The 20,000-nt window shown below is 40.4% G+C and overlaps 1 protein-coding gene across 4 annotated transcripts in view; it reads left to right on the forward strand.

The window, feature by feature from the left end:
- Nucleotides 1–20,000, forward strand: part of lmx1bb (LIM homeobox transcription factor 1, beta b) — a 57,302-nt gene that overhangs the window by 27,396 nt on the left and 9,906 nt on the right. The gene's annotated exons all lie outside the window — the stretch shown is intronic.

The following is a 20,000-nucleotide window of genomic DNA, read 5'->3' on the forward strand; positions in this document are numbered from 1 at the left end:
CTTGCCTTTTGAACCAGCAGAATTAAATTAGCTGTGCTGACCTGGGAGCAATGTAGCCAGATGATGGACATGGGGAATACAGCTTGATCTCTGTCTGTCTGCCTGTCTCCATCTCTAATCTAGCTGTCTGTCTATCAGTTGATGGTGTTATTGCACACACAGACACACACACACACCTCTGGGCTAGAAATGGAGCCCACCTCCCTATACATCCTCTTGATTGTGTTAGTGACAATGCAGTGTCATCCCAATGTGGTTAATTTGTGCTTCTATTTTTTACCAATGGCTGTTCCTGTAGTTTTAAAAATAAAACTTCCTAAATAGTTTTTGTCTTGGACATATGGTTCAACCAAAGCCTTTATTAATGTGAAGGTTTTTAAGACTTGAGTATTTATGAACGCCTTATGTCATTATTCACTAGATAAGGTGGTTTGTGGAGTAAATGACATTGTATTAACACATAGTAATGAAAAAAAAATTGTTTCATTAATAACACTGTTATGAAGCACAATTCTTTATAGGTCTTATGTTAATAAATGTAAATACCAGTGGTGGACAAAATGCAAATACTCTTTACCTGAATGCAAGGAATAATACCTTTTAGGAAGTTCTTGCTTTAAAACATACACAATTAGCAAATGTAAATGTATTGTATTGAGTAATTATACATATTGACTGTATTATTTAATTGTATTTTAATAAACAATTTCTATTTTAGACCCATTTGATTCTTAATAAAAATTATACTATGTAGTTTATATATGATAAAATTATGTAGTTTGTAAACAGTGTTCTAAAGTAGGCATCTCCATTACAAGTTCTATTACTTGGTAATGATGCTTCTTAAGAGTGCTACCAATGGAACAGTGGTCTGTAACTTCAGTTTCAGAGGCTTTATGTTAATGCAAAGTCATGTACTCCATAAAACATCTTCATCTTCAAGTTAATGTAATGCAAATACTGAATACTAAATACTGAAGTGTTGCTTTTTAAATCTGTCATTCATTGTTGGTGCACATGTTGGTACCATTTGCAACCTTTACCATTCAAATGCCACGGTATTGCATATTATAATTAGAATAGCGTGTTTTGTTAACATTTCTGAAGACTGAAGACCATTAATCAGTCATTAACAGTTAAAAGTGTTAATTGCATTCATTAATTTTCAAGTTTGGAGAATGAGGCCATATCTAATATTGTGATTGCATTTTAAGAGTCAGCTTGCTGGTCATATTTCCCATTTGATCCATATGGGCATGGGGTTATGCAAGGCAAGGGGAGAAAACAGAGAAAACAACCTCACAGCAGGAATTCTGCTGAATGCCAGCACACGGTGGTTTTGTTTTTAAGAGCCAGGCTGACATGAAGCCTTTATCTCTCTGTATGATATATAGAGCCATTTGGGCTAGCTGGCTTTGAACACTGCAATAATTTCAGTCCCATACCCAGCCTCTTAAAAAGAACCGGGTAGTGGTCAGATGTAACCGACCATGTTACAGTTTAACGTAGATCCGTTTTCTAAATATTGCATCCACAAGACCGGTGTTAGGTAACCAGCATGTATGTGGTTGTCTGATATTAACCCAATCTGAGTTTGATTTGCAGTGTTCTGTCACATCTACTCTCTACTGCTTTGTGCTTAATGAAATTACACCAGCTTCAAAGATTTAAAATGTTTAATTTCTTTTGATGCTTGTCACCATTATGTAATTATATAATTTCTATAAATATTCCTCTTGTTTTAGAATTTAATTAATTTACTCCAAACAAATGTTTCATAATTTTCCTCACACATATACCCATTTTTTACAATAAAATAAAATTTACTTTAAATGACCTTTTACTTTTAAATGACCTGAGCTCACAATGTTGAAAGCTAATGAAACCCTTCATGGTCACTCTTTAATAGTACATGGAAATGGTCCCTCAAAAGACTACTAATGAGTGATCTTGTAGGTCAGTGAGATGGCGAGAGTAATCCACATCTCTAGGCAGTCCTTTATCTTTTGGTGTGTCCTGTGTAAATGATACATCAGTGCTACATATAGCATCTTTAAAATAGTTACAAACCCATTCTGATACAGTCTACAGAGGGCTAATCACCCCAACAGCTCCCTCCCTTTGGGCCCTATTAGGAGGTAGTGAAAACACACACACACTGACAAAACACACACTTCACAACCAGATACTCTAATGATATGTCGGCAATTTAGATAATTACCAGCGGAGAGATAAACTAAAGTGTGTATTCCAGGTAATTAGATCTGCAACACTGCAATGCTTACCCAACGTAAGGACCTGTGGGTTAAGGTTTGTTTTCTCTTGATTCCGTCAGCAAGCCATCAGTAGGAGAGAATGAGTGACGTTAGAAGAGGTTTCTTAAGTAGTTCTCTTCAGAGGTGAAGACTAGCTGTTGGAAAGGGGGCTCTCAAAGCAGGGTTTGAGAAGCTCAGGCCGACCCCAAGCAAATCAAGTCTGACTGGAGATAAATAAATAATAGATAAATCTGGCCTGTAGTGCCTTGCCTAACAAGAGTAAAGCTCAGGAAGAGTGGTTGGATTGTTTACAGTAGTACAAAGGATACTTAAAAAAATAGATAGCAATTTGTAGGACTGTCTTTTACCTCTTACCATAAAACTAGACCGCAAACAAAAAAGTGCCTTCTATTGTGTTTGTCTCATGAAATAAGCAGTGCAGTCAAGCAAAAAGAATATTCACTCCAGGGTTTAAATGCTTCTAGTCACAAAGCAGATATGTTTTCCCAACCCATTTGTATCACGACAACTTGTCTCCTTGTATGTTGTGCCTTGAATGTTTGTGTTCTCATTTTCCTGTATTTTTTCTTATATTTTCTTTTAAGGCAAATGATCTGCCACTGCAATCGGGGTCAGATTTTTTTTGCCTTCTTAATTAGATGAGGGACAGGCTAATTAAATCAAATTCATTATCAGCAGGTCTGAAAATCAAGAGGCACTATTGGAAATAAGGTTAGTCTGCCCCTCATCCATCATGCTCCTAACTAACCAATTTATGGCCCTGACTTTTGCATGCTGCGTTATTAGCTTGTCATAAACATTTAGCTTTAGAATCGTTGAATGCAGGCCTGATAGTGGCAGCTTTTATCACATTAGTTTCTAGCTCTGTGTCAGCCCTTTTTGGCCCAAGATAAAGCACACAGGCAATAATCGTGTTACGCACGCCATAGATATACAGTGCAAACGACCTCCACTTAAAGCTAGATGCTAATTCCCCATAATTAAGACATACAACTGTAGCCTTTTGCAAACAAAGGCTCCTTACTGCTCTCTAAATGGGAACCTTTTGCTGTACAGAAGCATTTTCTTTTTTTCTTTCATTTAAAGGGCTCATATATTTATACATAATTCTGCTTTTTAAAATGGTTTATGTCTGATGCAGCTTCATTGCTCATTAGTTTATATATGCAACAAATACTATTTAAATAAATAATTTTTTTTTTATTTAGCGTAATTTGTCATTAGTTCCTTATTTGGCAGGCCGAGCAGTTGCTGAATTCCGTATTTCACACACCAGAATGTCCACACCCAGGTCATTTTATTTTTTATTTTTTAATTTCATGCACACGTCAGTGGAACAAATTAATTGACCACAGAAGATGCTTTCTAGTTTTTGGTTTCAGTTGTTGCTATTAGCCATGACCTGTAGGTTGCCAGGCCTGTGCGTTGAATTTATATCTCTGTACCACAGGGCACATTGCCGCTTGGGTGCTGTATCGTAATGAACGTGCATTTAGTAACACACGGCACTTGTCCTCTACATTGTGCCTTAAAGTGAATTAGGGAGCAGGACTATAGAGAGGGTGATGAAGAGTATGGAGGACTGGTGATTTGTCGGCAGAACAGATTATAGCCCCAATGGTTAAAGAGAGTGAGAGGGAGAGAGAGGGGCCACGAGAGATATCTGTGTGCGAGGCATAGCCCCATCACTCAAAGTTTACTCACACTAAATTGAGTTGAAATAATGGCCTTTTTCCCCTGGCCCTTTCACACAATGGCATGGAGGCAGGTCATATCAAAGGCTGGCCTCAGGGCTGGAGAGACAGAGCACAGAGGGAGTGCTTTCATGGGGTGGGTGACACTGCTGTCTTGGAGCAGAGGTCCCTGCTGACGGGCACCTGGGGAAGGGTGTGGGCTTTTGGTTGGGGGCCCCGAGGCGCTGTCATTAGACTGGTTTTGGTGGTATAAGGGATGATGACAGCCCTGGGGACATGCTAGAGAACATGCTGGATGCTGGAGAGCCCTGGTGGGCAGCTAGAGGGACCGTTGTGGGGTGAGTGGCCTAAGGCTGGTGGGATGTGTTAGCACTCTCATCCACCCAGCAGGTCTTTGTCAGCCTGTATGCTGGAGCTGGGAGTAGATTTTAAAGTAGAACCTGCTACATACAGTGTACACTCCTACAAATAAAGGTGCCAAAAAGATTTTTATGGAACTATAGAGGAACCATCTTTGATTCTTTAAGTGAATGATTCTTTAAATAAATATTATTATAAATGATCAACGTGCGAAGAGTGTAAATCGTTAAAAGAATAAAAGGTATCTTTTATTACACCATAAGGATTACTAATCAGTAACAATATGCAAAGCAATGCAAACTGGCTCAGTTGTTCCTAAATGATAAGGTAAGGAAAAAAAACACCAGTGGTTCCAAGGAATTTGAGAGGTTAAACAAATGAAGAAATTTTGTTAGAGGTGCAGATCAATACCTTGCTATTCTACATTTACAAGTAGGAAAGAAGATATTTTGTTATGCATTAGAAATAACACTCCTTTACATGTTTGTCACATAAAACAATGTAAATGTGGAGAAACCTTTTTAAGTTTAAAGAACCTTTGTGTAAAATGTTTATACTAATCAAAGGTTTTTCTTAGAACTGTACATTCAGGTCATTATTTTTAAGAATGCATGTAGGAACCCGTAGACAGTTTTGTGAGTGTGTGGTGTGTTTGTGCATGTGTGGGTGTGTTTATGTCTACCATATCCCCCTGACTCCCTTCATCATTACACATTGTGTGGCCTGAAGTGCTGCCTCTGCATTGTACAAGCAGCTGCTTTTCCACCGGCTGGGTGTGTAGAGAATAGCCACCTTCTGCACAGACAATACACTGGTGGAGTGTGTAAAATCGCCATGTGAATGCACACACACTCCCTCACCCAAAGGGTGTCCAGTCACACAATGAATACACACACACTCCCTCGGTCAAAGAGCTGGCTAAGGCAGTTGCAGCAAAGGGAGTGTGTCGTCTGTGTGTAACAATAAAGCAAAGGCAGCATATCTGATCAATACCAGTACTAACACACATACACACAATCCCTTGGGTTTTACGTGAGCAATGTGCTTTGAGCAGCTGGTGGGAGACATCACACAATCCGCAGCGCTCAGCTGTGAAACAGCAAATTAACATGTGGATGACATATATGAGGAGTCGTGCCATGATGCTATGCAGTTTATAAATATATTCAAATGAAAAAATATCCAGATAAGTCTTATTCTCTTGGCAGAACATTTTGTTAGTTTCACATATTTATGAAATAAAAACTCAGAACTCCAAAAATAAGTAATATAAAAGTAAATAACTAATATTCTTATGATGAGAAATATTAGATATTCAGCAAAGATTTTGCCAAGAGATCACATTGTACTTTGTATTTTGCAAAAATCACAATACATATCACATTGTGATTTGTTTTTATTGATACAAGCCTGAAATACTTTCAGAGATATCTTCATCTCAATGAAGCTACATATTGCAAACTATGAAATTCACTGTGATAAGAGCATTTTAGACCACAAAAGTGCAAATCCAGATCAATAAAATACATTGCAGTATAAACACATACATGTTAAATGAAACATACCGCCTTAATGAAGTAATGAGTAATTTCAGAAAACGGTACTGTAAGTATGTACTGGAAGTGCTGTCCAGAGGTGAATATATACTACTTACTGTGATATTCATATATAACTTTATCCACTGTTCATTTGCTATAAGAGTACACAGAAAGAGAGAACTGAGGGTATCCCAATTGTTCCACTGCCAGATCACTTGGGGGGAATAGCGTATTTGGATGCTTAGGGATGGCATGCCTCGATTAGACTCAGAGTAACATTAGATGGCGTGTATGAAGAACAGAAATCCCCCTGCTATGGAAGGCATTTAAAGAAATACTAGATCAAATACATTGCACATGTTTAGGCAAGCAGGTGAACACTCAGACAATTAATTTATTGTTCTTTTAAGCTTGTTTTTTTTTCTTTTGCTTTGTGCTTTATGGCGCAATGTCTAGACATCATTATGTGTTTGATTCTGAGCTCTACCACTAAGATGAAGAAACAAGCAGTTTGATCCAAGATTCTTAAATACGTATGATGTATGTTATTGTCTCCAAGCCATTATGGCGCAATACTCAACCTGTGTATTACCTAGGCTCATTCTTTTGAATACATATTGTTTTTCCAATCTGGAAAACCTTTTGAAACATTTTTTAGACTAAGGTAAAGTAAAAAAAGTACATATTTGTCACTGAACTATGTACAGTGTAATGTGTTCTCTGCATTTGACCTATCTGTGGTAGTGAACACACACACATACTAGTGAACTAGGGGCAGTAAGCGCACACACACCCAGAGAGGTGGCCAGCAAACTCCAGCACCCAGGGAGCAGAAAGGGTCAAGGGCCCAACAGTGGCAGCTTGCCGAGCCTGGGTATCAAACCCACAACCATGTCATCAATAGCCCGGAGCTCTAACTGCTGAAAGTGTGCATATTGTAAGTTAAAAAAAATTAAAGCTTATTTTAAGCTTTTATATAACTTCAAGGGAACATTATGTAGATCATAATATGGCACTGTTAAAAAAAAAACTAGAATTTAATAGGCAAATACTTAGGACTCTTTTTTTTTTTTTTTACATCCTTGCAACTTTTTGGCTTGTGTTCCAACTTGTTGTGTGGGGTAGTTAGTGGAATAGATGGCTTTGTGGGTTGAAATGGAGAGACGCTGGTTCAGAGCTGATTGAAGAGGCGGTCTGTTGGTTTGGCACGTGCCCTGTCCCATGAGACATGTGATAGCTCTGCCCCCCTGCCCTGTTCCCTTACCAGTCTGTGCCAGCAGGAGCTTTCATACCACCCTGCCAGTGCCAACCATGTGGCATTTTTAAGATCTTTTAAGAACGCATGGCCCTTTTCAAAACAAAAGTTCATGACAAGCTGCAAAAGGATTGTTCTGCATGGTTTCAAATAAAGGGGACATGGTGATATGCCTTTTTCCTTTCGTGTCTGTGGGGAATAAGCCTTTAAATCTACAAGGTATTTAAGTTTCAGTATCCACTTTTCTATTTTTTCTTTTTTTAACCTCAATCTGTCTATTACTACACCATGAGGGTTCAATCAAACACATTTACCAGCTTCAGCATTAACCTTTACATAGCAAAGTCGTAACACTGCAGCAGTACCAAATAAGCAGTAATACTAAGATTAGGTTGAAAAACTCTGAAGTATTTATCAGCATCATAACTAATTAGCAGGTATTTTGTCGTTATGTTTTTGTATTGCAAATTGGCAAAAGCATTTTTAAAGGCCTTTGTCCATTGTGAACAGCCTATGCAGCAATCAAATGCTGCACGTTTCCTACTCTTCCTCTCTCGCATACCAGAGAAGCGGAGGGCCATCTCCACATCTGACCCTGTTCTCTGGAGCCTGAAGATGGGCTTTCAAAGCCGGCCAGCTCCCCTACACTCCTGGAGCCTGACCAAGCGGCCCAGCTTTCTACCAAGAGAGAGACATGACTCCCCCACCCCCCACGTCCCCTTCATGAATCATGCATCAGTTCTTTAAACCATTTTTTGACTGTCTCAATAGCTAGCACCTGCTGCTTATAAAATATACTGAGAGGTGAAGGGGGATTTATCTTTTTTTGTGAGTGTCCAGTTTTGGCAGTAATAGCTACAGTGAATAGGTGGTCCATGATCAGGGTGGGGAATGTACCGCTGGTGTGCGTATGTGTGTGAGAGAGAGAAAGTCCCTGTCTTCTTTGCGCATTCCAGCATTGCATTGCATTGCTCTCCTACCCCCCCCCCCCCCCTCGTCATTGTTGCCATAGTGACACACACACACATTTTGCACCAGGCCCTCACACTGCAGACATCTTTGTTTGGCTAGTGTAACTCCGTCACACAATAAAAGACGCTTTTCAGCACAACACCTCCTAATCTGGGATTGAGCTCTTTGAAGGGAGCTGTTGATCGCAAATTCAAATATAGTTGCCGTATGCTAATCTGGCTAGTAATCCCCAGCCTTTCAGTCCTAAAACATCCTGTGAACAAAAAAAAGACTTGTTTGTTTTTCATTTTCTTTCTCAGACTAACCCTCCACCCCCACCCACCCCTTTGTAGCATTCCTCCATGGTTTCTTCCTCAATAGCTTCCCAACAGGGAACATGACAGGGTGAAATCAACAAATAAATGTTTTCCCCCCTCAAGGTTTTGTTAAAAATGCGCACAGATTATTGTAAAATGTTTTATAGAACATATATTTTATTTCCTTAAATTGCAGCTCTGTAACCTATGTCAGCCTAGATCAATAAAATGCAAATGTACATTGAAAGCAGGACTCATATTTTACCATATATCTTTATTGCCTCACATTTTTTAGGAGTAGTCCCTTCCTTCCATCCCAATGTAGCAAGCCTTGATTATCTAATTACCTTTCACACCTTACAAGATCAACCTAATTGATGTAGGATGTAAATGTTAAAGTGAAAATGTTATAATTCTTTACTATTCTATTATCTTTATTCCTAGTAGCCAGACAGTGGGATCTAGCTCTGAAATTCAGTTTAATTAAATTCAGATTTATTTTTCAGTGCTTTTTAACAGATATCAACGCAAAGCAGACAGAAACCAGAGTCCAAGCCCCCAGGTGTGCAAAAAGAATTCCCAATAAGCACTTACTCTACTGTGAGAAACCAAAATTAAAATTCTTACACATACAGCAGAATTCTGATAAATAAAACAGTTATGAGAAATATAATTAAATATACCATAGGCATCTATTAAGTATTTAAAATTGTTCTTTGATGTATACATTAAGCATTAAGCATGTGACCTGGAACAATTTCACAATGCTATTATTTTGCCTAAGAATGAAATATGTTGCTTTTCCTTTTAAGGTGGGCTCCTGGAAAAAAAATCATGAGCTCTGCTTTTTCACATCACCACAATGGCTCGCTGTATAGCCTAGCTTAGCCTAATCTAACATTACTTTTAACACTGTATCAAGAGTCTTAGCAGATAGCGTTGCTGTCCTCTATGGGTCCTCTTAGTGTCCAGTCGGTAAGGTGTGTGGATTGCTGGCTGAAGAGATTATAATGTGGTCTTGTAAGGTTAGCTTTTAGCCTGGCACGCCGCTAGCACCCACTTGCTTCAGCAGCTTCCCCACAATGTTGCAAGCAGCTCTTGTGGCTCTTCCCAGGCTGCAGTGGTGCGTTCTCTAGTTGGGTCTTCTCTACTGAGTGTTTCACCTGGTCGCCTAGCATTAGCGTTTAGCTTTTTAGCCTCATTTCTATATTCTTCCAAAATCACTGTTGCGTTTCGTCTCGATAGGATTTTACAAGTAGAGTATGTGTACATTTTGTGAGCATAAATGGGGGGGGGGGAGCGGACTTGCGGACTTGGACTTGGAGCAGTTGCTCCAAGTCCGCATCTCCATCCACTAGATTCGTCTCTGACACCACCACACTGAAATTGTGGCTGCATATCCTTCGTAGGACAATGTGTGCTCTCCTCTTACTGTGAAGCAGAGCTACTTCTTTTGCTCATTCATCACTAGCCAGGCTGCCATGGCAACAAAGGTCTGCACAGAGCAGCCTCTAACCAGGCATTTTAAGAGCATTACTCAGGTTAAGTCCTTTAGATTGTTTTAGCTTTTCCAGTTGAAAACATCCTAAAATGCAGACAGCTAAGATTTTCTTTATCTTCAAAACAGCAGATTTATTGCCAAATAAAAGCTAAATCAGCTTTAGTGCTAGGTTACCATCGTTCAAATTTTGTAAACTTATAAGGTAAGATTTTCGTGTTACTATTAGCTCTACTGTGCTTCTCTCTGTGTCTCTCTGTCTCTATCTCTCTCTCTCCTTCTTCTGCCCCAGGAGCTGACATGGGCCTCTTCAGCAGCTCTTCACAGGGTCAAGAGAGTGGCTGTTGACTTTATAACTCTACTGAGCCTGCCGTTTCACAGCTAGCTACCGACTTTAAACAGGTCTATTAAATGGGCATTCGCCACTTCTTAGCCAGACAGCGACAAGACAGCCAAGGAAGGGGGTCCACCGGTTTGGAATGTGCTTGTCAAGGCTGATGAAATATACCTCGCTAAAGAGGGCTGCTATTACAGAGCACAGAGATGGGAATAAAGTGCAAGCTGACTTTTACAGCCACATATTCTCCCTCCCTTTATTGTCCTCTTTCCTAATAGTCATCTACTGTGTCAAGCTTCTGTTATGGATAATACTGAGGTTATATGACATAGTCACTACAGACTGTCAGACTTAGGAAGGCAGGAATAACAGGGATGAAGACTTAAGGCTAACACTGGTCTTAAATCACTTCACAAACTGCTGTGGAAGTAGACAAAATGTGTAGAATATTTAGGATACTATTTCTTGCAGCACAGTTATAGTACATAAGCATACTTTTTAATAATATGCTAATAATAATAATGAGTAAAAATCATGCTATTAAACATTCAGGTTGACCCAACAGGTGTAAGGTACTTTTGCCCTTTAAAAAAAGGGAGGCAGTCTGCAGTGTAAGATTAGAAAGCAGCAAAGCAAACACACAACCCCAGCTTCATCATCTTTACATCGGTTAAGCTGCCTCCGCTTCAGACGCTCCCAATTTTGTGGCTAAATCTCCGACAAGTAAATAGATCCCCCACCTTAGCAAGTTAGCATCCAAATAATGACAGGGTCATCCCTGCTAATTAAAACTTCAGTAAACACTCCTCCTCTTTCAATATCACTGAAGGCAGGGAGGAAGGGCACACATACACAAACACACAGAAGCTTTTCTTTAGTCTCTCTCCTCTCTGTAATCCACTATCTATTCATCCAGGGTAAACTCCTCAAGATGGACAGGGCATGGTTGTGGGTGGAGAGGGGCAGGCTTCTCCAGCCTCTGTATTGAGCTGAGGAATTTTTCATTAGTGAACAGCTGGGTCACAAGTGGCCCCAAAGCCATCTTAATATTGTGTAGGCCCACAGATTAGGCCCTGCTGAAAAGGAGCCAACGCGTGATGTTCTTCACCGGATCTCGCCTTTGCATATTTGCAGAGCCCTTGCTGAAGAACACCTCATATTACTGTTTGTTTTATTTCTTAGATGAAGGCCCTCCAGAGGTCAGTAGTAATTATAAATGTCCCTCGCTCCAAATGTTTCTCTTTAACTGCTTCAGTGCTGGAAACCTCCTTTGTTTATGCAGTGGGGAGCATTTAGCTTTTATTGCCCACATGACAATTACATCACACACTAACAAATGTGAAGGAAAATTATTTTTAATTTTTTGAAAAGCATTTGTTAAGCAACTCGGTGTGTTTCATTGCCACACAAAATACTTAGCATTGCTAGGTTTAGTAACTTCTTTAGTAATGTAATTTGCCTGGAGCTGTGTCTTGTTTATTAGCATAACTATTTGTACCCATAAAAAGGCTAATAACATATTCCTGATAGTTATTAAACTTATTAAACTAAAAAGTATTAGGTATTTCTGTTTTTTTTAAGCCATAGCCATAGCCTGGCAAGAATGTCTACTTGGGCCTTGTTGTCATCAAAAGGCAAAAAATCTGGTAGGCCTCATTTTGATTGGCTTGGAAGGGCGAGCTGGAGAGTTATTAGCATTATAAAACAGGTACGGTTCTTGTGAGTCCTTAGTCTTTGTTTCTTTTTTCATTTCTTGTCAGTGTGCCTTCTGTTCCTCTTATTTCTGTTTTTTATGTTGTTTTATTGAAGCACATACAGCCAAATAGTTGAAAAAAGAACTCCCTTTTTCCTTTTTCTCTCTCTCTTTCTCTCTCTTTCTCTCTACCTCTCTGACTCCATCTGTGTGTGACTCAGATGCTTTCTTATTTGCACTGCATGTGTTGTAAAGATGTCTCGTCTCCAGTAGGGCAGCAAAGGAGATGTGCATTAGTGCAGGGTTTGGGTTTTGGGGCAGAAGGAAGCTGATGAGAAGCAGAACAGGCCGCACAAAACCGCCTATAACTCACGATCCTCTGCCTCATTTACACACCAGCATGCTCCACTGTTTTAGAATAAATGTGTCTGTGATAAAGTGATTCATTTACACCAGCCATGCAGGAGATGCCAAAATTGAAGACAATGTTAGAAATTGAAGGGGAAAACATGCCAGAGATCTTTTATGTAAAAACACCCCTTCATCTGCTGTTGTGCAAAATCCTTGTATCTCCATTTTTTTTTTACTTTACTTTGAATCTGGCAGTTGTTCTATACATCTTGCCTAAATTTCATAATGAAGGGACCAAATAGTTTATTTTGATTGTAAGTGTTCCTCTCAGTTATTCACGTAATTCTATAGGGATATCCTTCTCAGTCAATCCAGTCTCCAAATCTCTTTCTGCCTATCTCACTCTTTCTGTCACTCTCATCTCTTTCATCTAGAATAAGTGGCATCACTGTCACTTGGTACATAAGAACTACCATGTGGCATTGAGAGTTCTTGTTGGAGAAGTCCAGCTGATCAAACACATTCTGTGTACCTGTCTGTCTGATCTGGCCACTCAGCTGTGTGTTCAACCTCCTACTGGTTGCTCTTTTCATACTTTAGTATTGTCCTTTCAACTCTCGTCCTTCCATGTCTCTAAAGTGTCGTTTTCCATTTCCACACATTTGGAGATTCTATTTGTGCCTTTTAAGTTGTGTCAGGTTGGAATTTTCTTCACTCATGATTAAATGTACATATGATGCTCCTTTCTGTGTTACACATCACTTCCCAGTTGAATAATAAGCATATTTTTCCATTTTGCTCGTCTTTACAGAGGAGCTCTAGCTGAAATGAAACAGTTTGATTTGTGTTTAGTAAGCTTGTCACTGTTGCACTTGGCTCTGTCACTGGAAAAAGTGTTGAAGTAGGTGAAAAGGCATGTTTGGACTATGATAATCAACTATATCTCATTCCTGTTTATGAACTATCGTGGTTTTTGTCAGTTCAGTGATGCAGAACGTCAAGCATTGCTCTGGGCTGTTTTTGAGGATTGTGATTTAAGGCAGTCTAACAATGCAAACATGTAAAAAAGCACATACTTTGCAGTTTTGACAGTATATATATATATATACATATATAATTGTTTCAAAATTATGTGTACAAAGTCATTGTCTTTCCAAAATGTCACAAGTAGACATCATCTAGAACTTCATCTAGAATATTTGAGGAACTTCATGGGAAGTCACTTTTGCCACGATTGAAAATCTGCTTGCGTGGTCTTATAAAAGGAAAATGCTGCTGTTACCTTCTGCAGTACAACAATATGTTATTGCATTACTAAAACTAGCTCATTTGACATCAGAAAGTATTGTGATGAGCAACAAAAGACATCATTCGTACCAGGACAATACTCCTTGCATAAAAGGCTGTTCAGTAATAAATTGCTTGGTGTCAAACAAATATGACTAAGTGTCCCTGTAGCAGTGCAGCTGCTTGTATTATTACCTCACAGGTCTGAAGACAACAGTATCATAGCAGGAACAGACCTGCAGAGACAAAGACCCTGTGCCGAATCCATTGTGGAACAAGAGATGGCTGGAGAATGTTCTCCACCAAGATGATGACTCACAAAAGACGCTGGCTAAGGTTTAGATCACATTTAGTGAGCCACAAGGGATTCCACCATCATCTCACAATCTCAGAGAAGCGTGGATGTGTGTAATTTGGTAGATATTTCTCCGGCATGTGAAGGGCGACAGAGTGAGGAATGAGAAGCGTCTGCTGAGACCTTTACTTGGTGCTCCTGAAGAGAATGCACAAGTGAGAATTCAAAGATTGTTTTGACGGAGATGGCACCGCTGGGCTATTAGTGATGGTGCACATTCCTGTCTCTAATGTGTTTTACTTTTACCTGCTGGGAGTTTAATTAAAAAACAAAGTGCCTCAATTTAAAGCTCATTACTATGCTAATTTAGTAAAGAGGGGGAGGTGATTAAGCTGCTCTTAGAGTTGACTTGAGCTTGCCCCAGGGACTGTGGAGAAGACATGGCAACTCTTTATTTGGCTTCATTAGTTCACACTGTAATCTCTGCACACCAAAGAGAAATGCTGATACTAAGCATTAATGGAGAACCATTTTCCTTATGGATTATTAAACAGAAGATTTTGCTTAATTAATATAGTATCCTCTTACTTTAATGAAACAGCATTTTTTAGAGTGTGGTTAAACTTTAAGGACTTTAGTTATGATAGACTGCATTGATAATCTAGCCTCTTAAAATGGTTTGCAGCACAGTAGAGTGTAGGTATAGGTCATTCCTGTTATTCTTAGTCCACATAACGCAAATGGCCATGCTTTGGCAGACTTATTCACAGTTAACACTGTAGTTACTGAAGTGTAGTAGGTCTGTTCCATCTGCTCAGCTCTTTAGCTGTGATTAATTTGGTAAAATAATAGGCAGCCTCTTCTAGAGTTAGCAAAAATAAAAAGTAGATGTTAGCAGGGCATAGTGTAATTGATAGAGCTTTATATGCAACTAATGTCTCAGGTTTGTAAAAAGCTCCCTCCGCCTCTTCCCTGAGGGCTTTACTCCCTGTTCAAGCAGCTTTGCCATCTCACATGGTTCCCAGATCCATGCCGGAGTTGTGAATCTGCCCTCTCCTTCCACCCTGGCTCTAGAACGATCTCCCTGCTTAGATTGTCCACTTCTGCCCCTCCAAACAGTGTTGGTATCCAGGAGACGGCCTGCCTGGGGCTCTGTGTTGCTGCTGAGCCCGAGACAGAAAGGTCACAGAAGCCATGTAGCCTGTAAATCAGCAATGTTGGGCTGACCGGTAGCTTGGCTGGTTCCCTTAGCAGCATCCAACAGCCTGCCCTGGATGTGCCCCCCCCTAGACACAATATTGCTCACATCGTTATGATTGACAAGATCCGCACTTATGAGCCGGAGGGTGGGGGGGCTCAGCAAGAGAAGCAAGAGGGACAATCTTCAAAGTGATCGTTTACAGCTGTTCTCCAGGGTAATCCTTATCCTTCTCTCTCTCTCACTCTTTGATGAAGATGTGGTGACATAAGAAGCCATTCTGCTCTAAATTGTTATGGGCCGTCTCCACTCCCCATCCTCTCTTATGCGTGTTCAGGAGAAAGCAAGAGAGGAGAATAGGTGGGGTGAAGAGCATATGTTTGCTAAATGTACGGCCATTATCCAGGCCTGGACTCCCCCACACCTCTCCCTCCTTCAGGCTCATCTTTTATCTCCCCTGGGCCTGTGATCCTTATCACCGACGCAGAGGCATTGAAAGGAAGGTCTTTCGTGGTGGGGAAATCATTGACAACATGTGGTGAAAGCTTTAAGATGTTGTCACACTTTAAGTTGCTCATAATCTGTTCAAAGGGAAGAGGCGTATACTCCTCTGAGCTGGGCTGCTTTTGCAGTGCAGAGGGAAAAGTAGGAGAGGAGCTGGAAGGTGAGGTCCAAGGCTTTGGCGAGAGCATTTGCAGCTGTGGTGAGCTTAGCCTTTGACTCCCAGGCTTCTGATTTCTTCCTCCAAAAATGTCTTCATCCAGTGCAGCCTGTAAAATGTTCTGTTTGCCCCAGCAGACAGAACTCTGTAGGAAGACATTCCACATCACAAAAAATATGCTGATGAATTGCTGTTTAAAAATTTTTACGTTATCGCAATCTTTCTTTTTTTGTTTTCAGATATTTGCCTCCCATTTCAGTTTCACTGATCTATGACAGCAGTAAATTAGGTGCTTACTCAGAGAACCAAAACACTTGTTGCTCAAAGATTCCACAAGAGTACATTCCTCTAAAAAAAAAAAAAAACAAAAAAAAAACACATGCACGTCCCAGTGTGGGTGACGAACGATTGTGTGTGCGCGGCTGAGCGACTGGAAGCAGATAATGATCTCCCGGGGAGCTTTCCCGAAGTTATCTCTGGGGATTATCTCTGATTCTACTCACAGGGTCCAGGTCTAGGAGAGCCTGAATCAATATTGGCGCTGTGCTGCCTGAATTGCATCTGTTGTTCCAAATGCGAGAGTCTTATCTGCTAATCTGTGCGCTCAGGTGTTGGGAGGGGAGCGTACAGACCCAATGTGAAACTAATGTAGTGTCTTAGTCCATTTTCCTCCCCCTTTCCTCTCTCCATCCATCTTTTCACTATTTCTCACTGCGGGTTTCTTTTCAGTTTGTGACTCTTCCCAGCTATGGCACCTTTTTTCAGGTTCTTACTGAACTTTACATTCTGTATATGTATTTACATTAGGGCAAGATTTTTTAAGAAAGGCTGTAACAATGGTCTTCATTTACAAGAACGACTGTTTAAACCATTCATTAAAAAAGAACATATAGACTGTTTTTAATGTTATAGATTATTTTTAATAAAAATCTAATAAGAATGAAAGAAAGTACAATGCCAAGATACCATGAGATCAAACGCACTTGAAACATCCGGAGGTGAGAAACTCTAAGTCTTCTTTCGAATATGATCTTATGTTGTGTGTTCGGTAGCAGCGTGTGCCCTTATTGAGTTTGTAGAGAGGGGTAAGCTTAAAAAGGCCCAGATGTGGGCCTGTGTCCGGCCCCACAGAGCAGCAGCTCCACTGGAGTTCTCCCTTTCTTCTCTCGCTTCTGGCTTTCATCTCAAACCACAGGACAGAAATCCTCTCCAGACCATGGCACGCATACAAGACTGCACTAACATTGTTTATGTCATTGTTTACGACGTATGTGTTACAGCTATGCTCGTAGTAGTCTTGCTAACAGGAGGTCCAGCCTTGCCTTGCGTGGCTGCGCTCCATCACTAGCCCAGGCTTCGAGCTGTTAATCAGGTAATGTTACGGGGGATTGAGTGCGGCGACTCCCCCTGGTTGGCTTTCGCCTGCTCACACTGTGGTGTTGTTTTAAAGAGCATTCTTTCGCCGCTGAACTTGGAAAGGTATTAAAGTGGGATTAGGGGCTCCTCCACAATCCAGTGCTTGTGTCATTCACTGGGCCGCTCTCTCTCTCCTCCCAACTCTCTCTCTGTCTCTCTCTCTCTCTCTCTCTCTCTCTCTCTCTGCGCCCCCCTGCCTCCACCCTGTTTGATTGTGGCTAGCAGTGGGAGTTGAAGTGACTGTGCCTTTCAAAAGGGGAAAAAAGGAGTAGGGTTAAATCCCTACTTCACTGCTCCCTGCTAATTCCCCTTGTTCCTCCAAGAAGGATTTACTTCTGCTGCCAGCCTTGTGAAAGGCTTTCTCTGCCCATCCGAAAAGTTAGCCGTCGCCTTCCTGCCGGGGTGTGGTTGCTATAGCAGGGGCGTCATGCGTGGCTATTCCATCTGAAGTCCTGCTGGGAACGTGGAGCAGGGGGGCAACAACAGGCAAAAAAGTCCGGATTAAATTCCAGGACAAAGCCTGGACAGGAAGATTCCAGAAGGAGCGAATGGGAATTACAGCAGCAAAAATAATGCAAGGTGACAGAGAGGGGAAATAGAAAAATAATGGCTTACAAGATTAGAACAGGAGGGGAAGAAAGGAGAAGAAGGAGAAAAGAAATGGGATGAAAAAGAATGTTTTCATTTGGATGAGAAGGATTCTGAGGGCACAGAACTGAGAGGTGAGCGGACGAATCCAGGAAGTATCACAACAGCTCAAAAGGGTCATTTCCTGTTCATCCCCTGCTTTCTTGAGCTTGATCTCTCAGGCAATGATTCTCATCATTAAATAAACATTTGATTTGGACCTGTGGACTGAATTGTGACAGATTTATCACCCCTAAGTCTGACAAGTCCAACATGTAATAGGCTAATCTCGCCAGCAAGTTATGAGTAGTCTATTTCAAATCAAAAGAAGGGATGGAGATTTTGGATGCATGTTTAGACTGTGACAGACAAGGATCCAAGTATGATGCACTGAGAGGTTTCTTAAGGGGTGTGAAGTCTTAAAATCATCTTTGCTGTGACCACCTCATTTATGATATTGGGTTTTTGGCAGGAGGTGATCAATTACTTTTGGCAGTTCTAATCTTTGCTCAGAAAAGGAGAGAGATTATGATATGAAAAATTGAGAAATTTATTGGAACAATAGGGAGTATACACCAAACCAACCAAAACGAATTTGTCCAAATGTACTATCTAGATACTTACTCTCTCTGTTTTTCTCTCACTTTTTCTCTCTTTCTCTCTCCCTCTTACACACACACACACACACACACACACACACAAATGTCCTTTCTAATTCATTTTGGTATCCACAGCCAGGTAGCTCAATATTTTGTGGACTGAATTGTTGACATGCCAAAGTTTTTGATTTTCTCTTACAGGATTAAAATTTTTCCATTGTCAAACAATAATCTCCTAAGCTTCTTAATGTTTTGTAATAAATTAAAGATTATCTGCTTTCATGAAGCTTGACAATGCCAATATTAATTTTGTCTTGATAAGCTCTAAACGCAGCCAAAGACATGTAGTCAGAGAGCTTTGCTGCAGTGGGCGCATAAAAAATATTGTAATCATTTGGATTAAAAAAAGAAAAAAAATAGGACATTTAACAACAAAAGAGAATAAGAGAGTTTTTAACCTCCAAAGGGTGGATTGCTCATGTTTAATTACCTCAAATGACAGGTCAAAGACAAATATGAGAAATACACACAATAGCCACAATGAAAACACACCAGCTATCCTTTTCTAAACATCAGTACAGCTGCCCACCAAACCCAGTGTGCCCCATGCATAGGTTATATCAATATCCCGATCCACATTTCACAAAGCCATTATCATTACAAAGGCTGCCACTGATGCCCCATGGCCTCATATTTACCCATATTCATCACTGTCGCCCAACCCTGTCCAAATTCAGCAGATGATAGTGATAGGCACACACTCTCTCTCACTCTCTGTCTCTCTCTCTCTCGCTCCCCGTGCACAAAGCCATCAATGCAGAGCATAGATATAGACAAGCACTGGAGCAGCTGTCCCACCAGCCCGAGCAAACAAAAGAGCCGGCTATAATAAATCAGCTCTGATGGGCTGGACAGTATCACACTCGCTTGCTCTGCTTGTCTGCCTGTCTGCCTGCTTTCTTTAGCAAGGTGCACCGGCTGCACGCCTGCAGACCATGCAGAGAAATGGCCCTATCTCAGTTTTGAATGAAACAAAAAGATATTATCCTCAGTCCTTATGGAGGAAATGAAGATTATGGAAGTAGTTATGTTTCTGTGAACATTAGCAGGTGCTCATTGTGTTGTGGACATTGGTCACAGAAGACAGAGATGCCGTTCCCTAGCAATAGGAGATAAGTTTGCTAGAGTGGTCATGAAAGTGATGTCACTCTGGGTCTGAACAAGATTAATCGGGAAGGGGGGGGGTTATATTATTGTTTTCCTATGATAGCTTGTTTGCTGGTCAAGTAAAAAACTTCAGCTTTATTATACCCACCATATATCATACTTACTAACATATTCTTCTAATATATTACTTGGGCTAAACTTGTTTGCTATTAAGTGCGCATTGAAGTGTGTTTTAAGGGATATTAACCTTATGCAACATAGACAGTCTGTCGGTTGGTCAACCCCTTAATTACAAAAGAAATACACAAATATTTTGACTATAAAATAATATTTAAAATCTATTTTAATAAAACATAAAGATATATTAATTTATAGATATTCCCTTCTACCAGCAGACATTCCCTTCTCCCAGATATCACTTTGGTCTCATTTAGTAACTAGTCACACGCTATGCTCCTGTAAGAAATGACTTCCTATTTC

This window comes from Salminus brasiliensis, chromosome 6 (genome assembly GCF_030463535.1).
Source record: "Salminus brasiliensis chromosome 6, fSalBra1.hap2, whole genome shotgun sequence".
NCBI classification, from domain to species: Eukaryota; Metazoa; Chordata; class Actinopteri; order Characiformes; family Bryconidae; genus Salminus; species Salminus brasiliensis.